The sequence below is a fragment of the Marmota marmota genome, unplaced genomic scaffold (assembly GCF_001458135.2).
Source record: "Marmota marmota marmota unplaced genomic scaffold, marMar, whole genome shotgun sequence".
Taxonomy (NCBI): domain Eukaryota; kingdom Metazoa; phylum Chordata; class Mammalia; order Rodentia; family Sciuridae; genus Marmota; species Marmota marmota.
In genome coordinates, this window is record NW_026000229.1 from 51,898,017 (window position 1) to 51,909,042 (window position 11,026).

Sequence of the window (11,026 nt, forward strand, 5' to 3'; positions counted from 1 at the left end):
CCAGTTTGCCTGAGAAATTTCTAGGGATAGGCAGCTTGAAACAAAAACAAAATAAATCACAACAGGAACACATTGTTTTTTGACGTGATCACCCATTCTCTCGCCTTCCCTCAGGGGCAAGCAATTTCACTTACCTCCAAGCTTTAGACGTTCCCCGTACGAGCCGCCAAATGCCACAGTCTGGCTGGGCACACAATCACGAGCCACCACACAGCTTGTAGATTCAAACAGCAACTCTTTATTCCCGAACTCACACCAGCCGTCTACAATCACGTTCTGGGGAAATCCACGTTCTCCGCCCAAATCCACGTTCTCTCCCAAATTCACCTCTCTGGGCATCTGTCTTCCAAAATATACTCTGAATCCCGTGAGAACTCAAGGGGAACTTAGGCAGCAGGATACGCCCTATTCCCAGCAGGAATAATCTTAAACCTTAAACCTGGAACCTAAACTGGGAACGCCCTAAACCCGATTATGTTAAACCAGGAACACCCTAATCCGCCCTGGTCCTTGAGCAAGGTCAACTACATTCAATGTCACTGCAAAATGTCAGCAACATGGGGTACGCTGGCAAGGAAATTGTCATACCTACTTGGCTAATGGCTCCCAGCACAAAGTGTGTGCAATTGTCTTAAACCTCCTTTTTCTTTATACCATTGATTTTCTAGTGAACTAACTACAATTACAGTTCTATATGTTGGGAAAACATAACGGTGACAGCACCCCAGAAAAACACCCCAACATGGCGTCTAACGACCCTCTTTCCCCTCTTTGTTTCTTTCACTGGCGCGAAACGTTCCCGCCAGCGCCAATGTTCAAACCCTGCTGGTGGAAGCCTTAGCCCCAATTAGAATTAACTTCTTGGGCTCCGGAACTGACATATGGAAGAGCTTGCCAATAAATGGGCGAGCTGTTATCTACCTCAGCCCCTGCTACCTCTCTTAGACCTATATAAACACACAGCCTTTTGTAATAAAGCGGAAACCTCTTTGGTAATCTGTGTCGTGGGGTGTCGCATTTTCCAGCCTTACACTATATAAGTGTAAGGAAATAAAATAACTAAAATATCATTTGTCTATCGTGATCTAATCAGTAGACAGTGCTCTTCCTTTAGCAATTCATTAATTTTTTTTAAAAAAATAGTCTCTTTAACTGAGGTTTATGGGATCATATGTTCTTAATTAGAAAAAGAATTAAGCTGTTTTTATTTTGAAAGATATAGTAAATCTACTAGGAAAAAAATATTTTTTAGGTGTATCATATATCAGATCTTATATTTCCTTGCTTTTCTACAAATTGAAACCAGGAAGTATATATAGTAGCTAATGAAAAATATTTACTTCTTTCAAAAAAAAAAAAAGTACAACTCAAATGTGTGCAAAATTTGTTGTATGGATGTCAACTCTTAAATTTCCTTGCAAAAATTACTTTATAAAATTAACTTTTATAAAACAGTTAATAAAAAGACAATATATACCAACAAGACCTTAAAGGTCTTCTATTGAAAAAAAATCATAGTTGACTAAAAATGTGGACTTATTTCTTATCCTATGCAAAGATATTTTATTGCTGTGCAAGATTGCCCTCTTGTGTTTTCTCTAGTTAAGTCATTATAATTTTTATTGATTTAATATTCAGCCTTTAACTTTTCCCATCTAAAATTAATTTGCTACAAAATGAACTTCAAAGGCATATACCCAAATTACACAGATCATAAACTAATGTTAATACTGCTATGGTTTGTAATATACTGTATCCTTTCAAATTTCTAACCTCATTTATGAAATACTGTGGCCTAAAGTTAAGAAGAAGCAGTCAAGCAGAAATAGATACACAAAGACAATTTTCAAATAATTTAAAGGAATTCTAAAACCCTTATACTAACTTCCTACATTACCAAGTTATAGAAGATGCAGTCAATTAGTCTATGAGTGTAGGTCTGCCTTGATGTCCCTATAGTTAGTTTCTCCTTTTTTCTTACTTAGTTACTATGGGCATATAAAAACAACATTGTCGTTCTTTAATATTTAATTTTTTCCCTTGAGTATCAAATTAACTGAGTTTTTAATGTTGCCTAATTAAAACATGTATTCTTATATTGCTAGTGAAAACATAAACTGGGCACGTCACTTTTTGTAAATCAAATCGAGCAATATGTATTTTTTTTTTCTTTTTAGAGAGAGAATTTTAATATTTATTTTCTAGTTTTCAGCGGACACAACATCTTTGCTTGTATGTGGTGCTGAGGATCGAACCCGGGCCGCACGCATGCCAGGCGAGCGCGCTACCGCTTGAGCCACATCCCCAGCCCAGAGCAATGTGTATTAAGAGCCTTAAAAAAGAATCATTAGGTTTGCTTCTAAGAATTACTCTAAGGGCACAATCCTAAGCACCCCCAAAATTTTATGCTCAAACTGCTTATCACAGCATTGTTTATAGTGCAAACATTGGTGCCACCATAAGCATTGTCCTGTATTGCATTAGATTGAAATCTGTTGCATTGCTTAACATTTTTATTGTAATATTTAAAAGAGCATGCACTTTTTCTATGATGAATTTATGATGTTGAGTTTAGAAAAATCAAGTATATAAATTTATATTTGTGTGTGTGGGAAGGTGTATATCACAGGAACCTGAGAGCAATCCTCCTGGAACTATACACAGACTAAAATAGAGGACTGGGGTTGCAGGTCAGTGATAGAGTGCTTTCCTAGCATGTGTGAAGCCCTGGGTTGATACCCAACACTTCAATGTAAAAAGAAAGGTTAAAATGGAATGCTTCAAAATATTAACAGTTATTTATTGATGGCTCTACAGTAGTTTTTTTCATTTGTCTGTATTTCCATGTTTTTAGGTCCAAGATGTATTAGTGTTTTAATGGGGGAGACCCCCATGTTCCTTATATTGTTAGAATTGAGATACTTCCCCTTTTTATACACATCAGGAATTTTGTGGGCTGTGCAAGCTTAGAAAGCTTTTCTAAAGAAAACTAAGATTTTGGCAACTAGCTCAGTATTCAGCATCTCATTGAATGAATTTAGGAAAGCTGGGGACCTCTGTACCATTAAAAAAGAGTGAGGAAGATTCTTAGGATGGATACTTTTCCTGCTCATACTTTATTCTTTGGAGAAACAGGAAAATAGTGTCAGATGATGGATTCCTTCTCCAGACATAGAAAAGAGCAAACAAAGCAAAAACCATTTATTAATGTTCTTTTTTTTTAAATTTTTTAAATGTTTTTTTTTTTAGTTATCGGCGAACACAACATCTTTGTTTGTATGTGGTGCTGAGGATCGAACCCGGGCCGCACGCATACCATGCGAGCGCACTACCACTTGAGCCACATCCCCAGCCCCTATTAATGTTCTTAATACATGCTAGGTTGGTTGAATAGGACCAGAAGCTAAATGTAATAAATGACTGACTGGAATGAAGAATGGTTACAGAATTCACCTCCGGCATCTCCTGTAGGATTTCCTCAGCAAGACTGCAGCTGAAGAGCTGGTTTTACTGCTTAAAGTTTTGCAATAACCTCTGTCTCTCTTATCTCCCCACACCACACACACACTGTCAATCCCAATCTGTTTTCCAGAGTGCAGTATGAATGAGATTTTTCAAAGAGAAATCTTCAACAGATTCCCAGTGCACCTCATACTAAATCCTAAAACCTTCTGGTAGCTGAGAAGGCCAGTGGTGATTGGTTTCCGCTTCTCCACTTCTCTAGGTTTCTCTACGGTTGCCTCACTTGCCTACTAGGCATTCTGCTTTTTACCAGGCTTTACCTCAGGTGTTCTCTTGTTAAAACAGACCCACCCATTCTCTTTTGTCTAACAAATTCCTGCATTACCTTCCAAATCTCTGACTAAATGTTGCTATGTTGGCAAACCTTAGGTGCCCTTGCTGTGTGCACTCCTACTAGTCACCACTTTCCCTACTGTAGTCTTTTTCTGGATGTTATAGAAATTGCTGGCTTAATTACTCTTCTCCCTGTCTACATTGTAGGCTCTATGACAACAAGGGTGAAGTGGTCCTATTTGCCTTGGTTCTTATAATGCCTAGCAGGGAGTAACAGATGCTCATGGAATGAACAAATAAGTGGATGAATAATTGAGATAACTTGATAATGTCTGACCTCCCTAAAACTCTAAAGAGGTATCCCCATTGATGTTAGTGAATACTAAAATAAAGATGATAAACATGTAGCTATGGTGGTGGTCCTGGGGATACTGTGAGCATTAACCTAGCATGAAGTCCTAAACTAAATCCTTTCCTTAGTGTGTGTGTGTGTGTGTGTGTGTGTATTTTAAGAGGTTTTCAAATTAATTTTTCAAGCCCTCTGTGGGGGAAAAACCCCATTCTAAGACCCTGGCTGTTTCTAAAAAATAAAATATCTCTATCCAACCATAGGGAAGTAAATAAATGATTCATAAAATGTTTATAAATAATCTTTAAAGACATGAGAAAAATATTCACATGACATTGTTCTTGAAGTATACAAATTGCAAATGTAAAATAAGCTGGTCTCTCTCAGATGCTTACATAATACAAAGATTGAAAGGAAATGTATCCAACTGTATACTGTGATTATCTCTAAGGATCATCATCATCATATATAAAAAAACTTTTCTTCCTTACAGTTTTCAGTATTTATCTGAATAAGCACGTATTATTTTCATTAAAATACCCCCCAAATTTTTAAAGATCTTTATAAGATGAATTTCTTTATATGTAAGCAATTGTTTCAAAGAATGTTTTAAAACTGAAGGACAGACCAGCAGCAATTAGCCAATGGGAAAGCTACTGGAAGTGGGTTAGGCAAGATGCAAAGGGGCTGCACCATCTAATTACTTCTGGAAAGTGGCAGTTCAGTCCCAGAAAAGCCCCCTGCACTACCTATCTCAATAAAGCTAGGAAGTTGCTTTTTCTTTTGCTTAACAATAGGTCTCACTGATAAGCAAGATTACCCTCCTTCAAAACTCCCTGAAGTGCAAAAAAGACTGAGAAGATCAAAGGAGCCCTCAGCCACTCCCTAAACTTCAAAGGTTGCTCCTATGGGAATTCTGAGAAGCAGCTGCATGTTTATACATTACTTAGAGATCTCCATTACTGTGTATAAATATAACTTTACAAATATCTTGGTTATCATATCCCTCTGTTTCCTCACTATGGTTGCATTTTAGATTTGACAGTTTCTTATATGTATCAAAATGAGTAACAAATCAAAATATTTTAGGAATCCAGTCCTCCCCACCCCCAATGAGCACACTGTACTATTATTAGCCTTAGGCTTTTTGTCCTTTCTAAACCTAGCTTTAATGTCTTGTTTCTATATTTTCTCATGCAGAAAAAAAAAAGTGATGAACGAAGTATTTTATTTCTAATAATTTTTTGTTTTAACACAACATTTGAACAGTTGACAGAATCACTTATCTTTTCTGGATTGACTTCACAGACTCAAGTCCCCACTATGATAAAAAAATATACCTTCACTGAAACATTTCATGCATGTTAGGGTAACCTAAAGCCAAAATAATTCAGTCAACATATAAACATAAACTGTTGTGCTGTCATTAAGCATTTTGCTCCCAAGCATTCATTTTAATAATAAAAATGCATCTATAAGTGATTATGTTAAGCAACATTATCTTATGCCCCAAGTATGCCATAAGAGAAGTGATAAGAGGAGTCCTATATGATTAAACCTGGTTAAAGGTATTTACACTAAGAGAGAGATTTATATTCTGAAAGGGTGTAGAGCCAGCTCAATCCTTTATTCATGCCATTATATTATGCATATAGCAGTAGAAAGAAGAATATTACATAATTCCTATCCTTAAGAATTCTGTTGTAGAAGCCACAGACAAGCAAAGAAATGCTGTGAATAAGTTCAGTCACAGAAGTCCAAAACACTCAGGGTGGAGAGATATTAATTTTTTGAATATAGACACAGAGGCTAGAAATCATTTTGGCTATATTTTGGGAACAGCAAGCAGTTCAGTTCCAAGTTTGTTCATTCATATATACAATAATCATTAACTGAAAGTTGTAAATAGCAGGAAATATAGAAAGCTGACTAACACACCAAGGGAAGAGTTTATAGATAGAAAGGCAAGAATAAATGCCACAGAGTAATAAAGTAACTAGAGAACTGAAGAGTCTAATGTCTACCCTTTGGGTCTTTTTTTTTTTTTTTTTTTGAGAATTGTTTAATATTTATTTTTTAGTTTTCGGTGGACACAACATCTTTGTTTGTATGTGGTGCTGAGGATCGAACCTGGGCTGCACGCATGCCAGGCGAGCGCACTACTGCTTGAGCCACATCCCCAGCCCAACCCTTTGGGTCTTAACAGGTGACTCTTGACATAGTGGTATTAGAGGAAGGGTTAAGCAAGAACCTAATCCACTGGATGAAGAATTAATCTGCACATGGTGGAGACAGTGGCTTGTTATCACAGACCAGCAATTCATGATAGAAAGGTGTAGGGACAGGATGGTAATAGGAGAAGTCTCCAATGGGGAACATTTTTCAAACTCCAAGGCAGTAGCTAGCAAGAGGAACACGGGAAATTCAGGAGAAAGAAATGATGAGACAGATGATCCAAAATGCTGAAAGAGATGGCATCAAGCTCACAGGTAGAGAGAGGCATTAGTTGGGATGAACTGGGTGGGCCATCTATCATCCTCTAAGACTAGGGGGAAGGAGGCAAGGATAAATTCAGATATGAATTAATTTATAGGCCTGGAGAGGAAAGTGGGGGTGTGCACTGATGGAACAGTTCTCTTCTCTCAGTGAAATGCCAGCAGAGTTAATGCTAAGGAAGTAAGAAGCAAGTTGTGGTAGAGGATAGGTGCTGTTTGATGAAGCTGGCCTAGGAGACAGGTAAAGCAATTCTAGAGTACTGATAGCTGAGAGCAAAGCTAAAGTGGAGACCAAGAATTCTCAATAGCTTTAATACTGAAGGATCAGATGATTCTCTACAACACTTCTCAGCAGCCCCCAAGTGTATGAGAACAACCTTTCCATGTCTTCAGGCAATTAGTATGAAAAGTTCGTATGAAAAGTTAGTACTTGGTTGAAAGTAATGGAAATGGGAACCATTTAACCATAACCCTCTCTGGTTCTTCATTCTCTGGTAAGACCTCAGTTCTACAAACAAAATCTGTGCCTACAACTGGAACTGCCAACCACCGTTCTAGAAGGGAGACAGGATTAATAACAAACTGTCATCCTTCAAATCCTAAGGAAGAACCAAATTGTTAATTAAAATACCTAGGAATCGTAGAGTGTTTCAGGATTACAGGTAGTAAAACAATATACTAATACTCCTCCTTTGATTAAATTCTATAGCCCTCAAATTTGATGTATGCCTTTTATCTAAAATGAAACAAAGTTAAGGACACACACATTCAGGGAGTTATGTATAATAGAATTAGTAGGATTAAGAACCAAATGACATATAAAATAAAATGACAGAAATATTTATTCATAAATTATATGTAGTTTAAATGCCATTATATGACATTTTTGAATGTCATATAATGGCATTTGATATCCTGCTGAGAATTAAAGTATCTTTTCATTATTAATGTCTTCTTTCCCAGTTACCTTATAGATACATATGTAGCTAGGTTTCCTCTCTAAATCTAGCCAATACAAGAAAAATGTCTTTTTTTTTTTTTTGTACCAAGCATTGAGCCCAGGGGCACTTAACCCACTGAGCCACATCCCCAGCCATTGCGCACTGCCCCCTCCCCCCCTTTTTTAGAGACTTAGGGCCTTGTTAAATTGTGAGGCTGGCTTTGAACTCTGCATCCTCCTGTCTCAGCCTCCTGAGCTGCTGGGATTACAGGCATGTGCCACTACATCTGGCACAAATGTCTTTTTGTTAGAAAGAATTGGGAATTTTTCTATTTTCAAGTTAATTTCAGGAAGTTACTTTAGGACTTTGTTTTGAAACTGCTATGGGGCTTTAGTCATGAATTTCTTCTTTAAAAAATAAAGATGTATCCTTTTGTTGTTCAAAAGAGAACAAAAACAATAGTAAAAACAAGTAACCTTTGCATTATTATAAAGCATGAAAATTTCAATTACCCAGAGAGAAGAGGATCACTGGTTATACTTGCCCTGTTCTGAGAACATTTCTTTTCATATGATGTCATTGTTCATGGAGGTAGCTGACTTTTTAGTCTTTTTTTTTTTTGAATTTTTTTTAATATTTATTTTTTAGTTTTCGGCGGACATAACATATTTGTTTGTATGTGGTGCTGAGGATCGAACCCAGGCCGCACGCATGCCAGGCGAGCGCGCTACCACTTGAGCCACATCCCCAGCCCCAACTTTTTAGTCTTATACTAGGCAAATAAACCTCATGCATCAGAGTGAATTAATTCTATTTCTATGACTAAACTAATTTTATCATCATATCAAGTAAACATGAGTAGGAAGAATTTCATAATATAAAGAGATTTCTTAGAGAGGTCATCTGATTAATAAGGCCAGCATTAGGATTTTGATACCAGGATATAAAAAGAAGTCACTAGAACTTAAGATTCCAAAAAATTCACTAGCTTATTGATTATCAAGGGGACCAGAATTTATTTCATCATTCTAGGCATCCTGAATTACTAAATAAGAGTGCCAAAAGGCTTAAGAAAAGTCCCCCTTTATGTGTTTGTTATGGGAACACAAACTGAGTAACACTTAAGTCACTGACCTAAAAGAAATATTTACAATTCTCAGCCTTCTGAAATTAACTGAGACAATATCCAGTCAGTGGCCAAGTGGGCAAGCTCAGTGGCCAAGTTCCAATATGGAAAGGACACGAAGACTAGCTGCCACTCTTTCATTCCAGTGGAGTCACATGTATTTTAGGAGGGGTTTATAATCCAAAGTGAATAACTGAGAGACATTTTTCTAAGTAAATTACCCTTAAACATTTTTTCTTGAGAATCAGGCCATTGGGGCCAGTTTTTCAGCCATGATTTGAACAAATCATTGTTTGGCTGAACACCCAGGTAATACTTAAAATCTATGTATTTTTGAAAAATATATCTTTAAACAATGTATGCAGATTTGGGGATATAGTTTTCTATAAAACAAGAAACAAATGGAATCACACATATTTATTATACATCTTGTATATCCCCCCCCCCTTAAGTATTTAGGAGGTCTTTGAAATGTAAGTGCTTGTGGGAAGTTGTATTTTCCAAAAACAAAACAAAACAAAACAACAACAACAAAACCCACCCACCCAAACAAACAAATGACCACAGCAATGTTTCTGTTCCTACCTTGCCTTTGGGAAACTTGTCTCTCCCCATCAAGAGATAGGGTTTATTTCCCTTTCCCTTGAACTTGGATGCAACTTTGTTACTGCCTGTATAAATACAATGCAACAGAACTGACATTCCATGACTTCTAAGGGTAGGCAAGAAAAGGTGAAATACTTCTGCCTGGTTTTCTTTCTTGGGATACTTGTCCCAGGAACACAATCAAGAGGCTTTAAAGAAGCCCAAACCAATTCATGCTAAAAGACCACATGGAGAGGACTACAAGGATAAAACTTGAGACCTTCAGCCTCAATCATCATCAGCTTTAGAGTGAAAATCACAGATGATTCTAGTTTCTCGACCTTTGACTCTTCCACTGAGGTCATGTCATAATGAAGCAGAGAAAAGCTATTTCCTGAGTCATAGAATATGTAAGCATAATAAGTAGTTATTTTAAACTGCTAAATTATGGCAGTAATTTACAAAGCAGTCATAGTAATGGAAAGAGTACCTACACATATTTCAATCTTTTAAAACAAGAGCATAACTAACAGTAATATCCTACAGTATTTATGCATTGTAAGTTCAGTCATTCTTGTATATACAGACACTTTCTTGGTTTGGAATTATTTTTTTCCTTTAAAGATGAGGTTGAAATCAACAAACTTCTATAACACTATTTGTACACAATTGTCAATATTTCCTCAGGACACAAATCTGTTAAATGAGTTAATAAATATATACCAGACAGTACAGTGCCTGGCACATTGTAACAAATTTTACTATTATTATTGTACTTATACCTTGAATCTCTCAGTGAAAGGTGATATTTTTCTTTAACATCGTGACAAGAACTCTAATACTTGTATCTAACATACATGCTACAGTGTATCCTGCTTTTTACAGAGTTTAGATTATGGCAGAAAGTAAAAAATACGTTCAGTCATTGAATTATATGCCTGAAACGTCCACCTTGAGCACCCCTGACCAGTTCTACAAAACAGTTTTTTAAAAAAAATGTATTTGCACAGTGTGTAGGAGAGTTACACAGTGTGCTAGCCTCTCAGCTCAGACTTGCAGAAAACCATCAATTGTGGACAAGAACAAAAAGAGCCAATCCACACACTCAAGTGTGTGCTGCTGTTCTATGCCTTCGGCACCCCTTGGAAGGATCAAAACACCTCTCTACCGGTGCTTCTTAACCTATCATTGTTCTTGTCAAAAACCAAGAACGTGCTTCTAGGCCGTTTTCACTCTCTTTCGCTCACTATCTGTCACTCCTTCCCCAGGCGTGTTTGCAATAGCCCAATACCAGTTAGTCCCCTTTACCTCCAGTTTTCTTCAAGGGAGGCGGGGGCGGGGCGGGGTGGGGGTGGGGAGAAGGGAGCGAAGGAAGTGGGAAAGGAAGAGGACTACCTGTTCTCTCGTCTCAAAGGGATAAAGAAGCTCATTCACATTGTAAATGCTCAGGTTTCTACAGCCATCCTCATATTTTCACAACTCAAAGCTTTAAATTTCCCCTCTTTTTCAAGTTGATTCCCTGATTCGCTCCATTTTTAACCACTTCTCACTTCCTCATGCCCCTGATCAGGGCAAAAGTTAAACGTTGTGCAGCTGCGAAAAGCACTTTTAGGTGACTTGGGAGGGGCCAGGTCCACAGGCCCCGAGCTGGCAGGATTCACAGTAGCTCGGTGGGTGCAACCGACTAGAGCGGGCATGCTGCCGGCCGCCCTCCCCATTCCTCCCCACCTCGGAG

The 11,026-nt window shown here is 37.6% G+C and overlaps 1 long non-coding RNA gene across 1 annotated transcript in view; it reads left to right on the plus strand.

The window, feature by feature from the left end:
* The window catches only part of LOC125613321, a 12,051-nt gene extending 5,562 nt beyond the window's left edge, over positions 1-6,489 (plus strand). Inside the window, exons 2-3 of the long non-coding RNA XR_007343850.1 lie at positions 3,494-3,504; positions 6,478-6,489. This is a non-coding gene — a long non-coding RNA (uncharacterized LOC125613321). The remainder of the gene's footprint in view (positions 1-3,493; positions 3,505-6,477) is intronic.
* Positions 6,490-11,026: the final 4,537 nt, after the last annotated feature.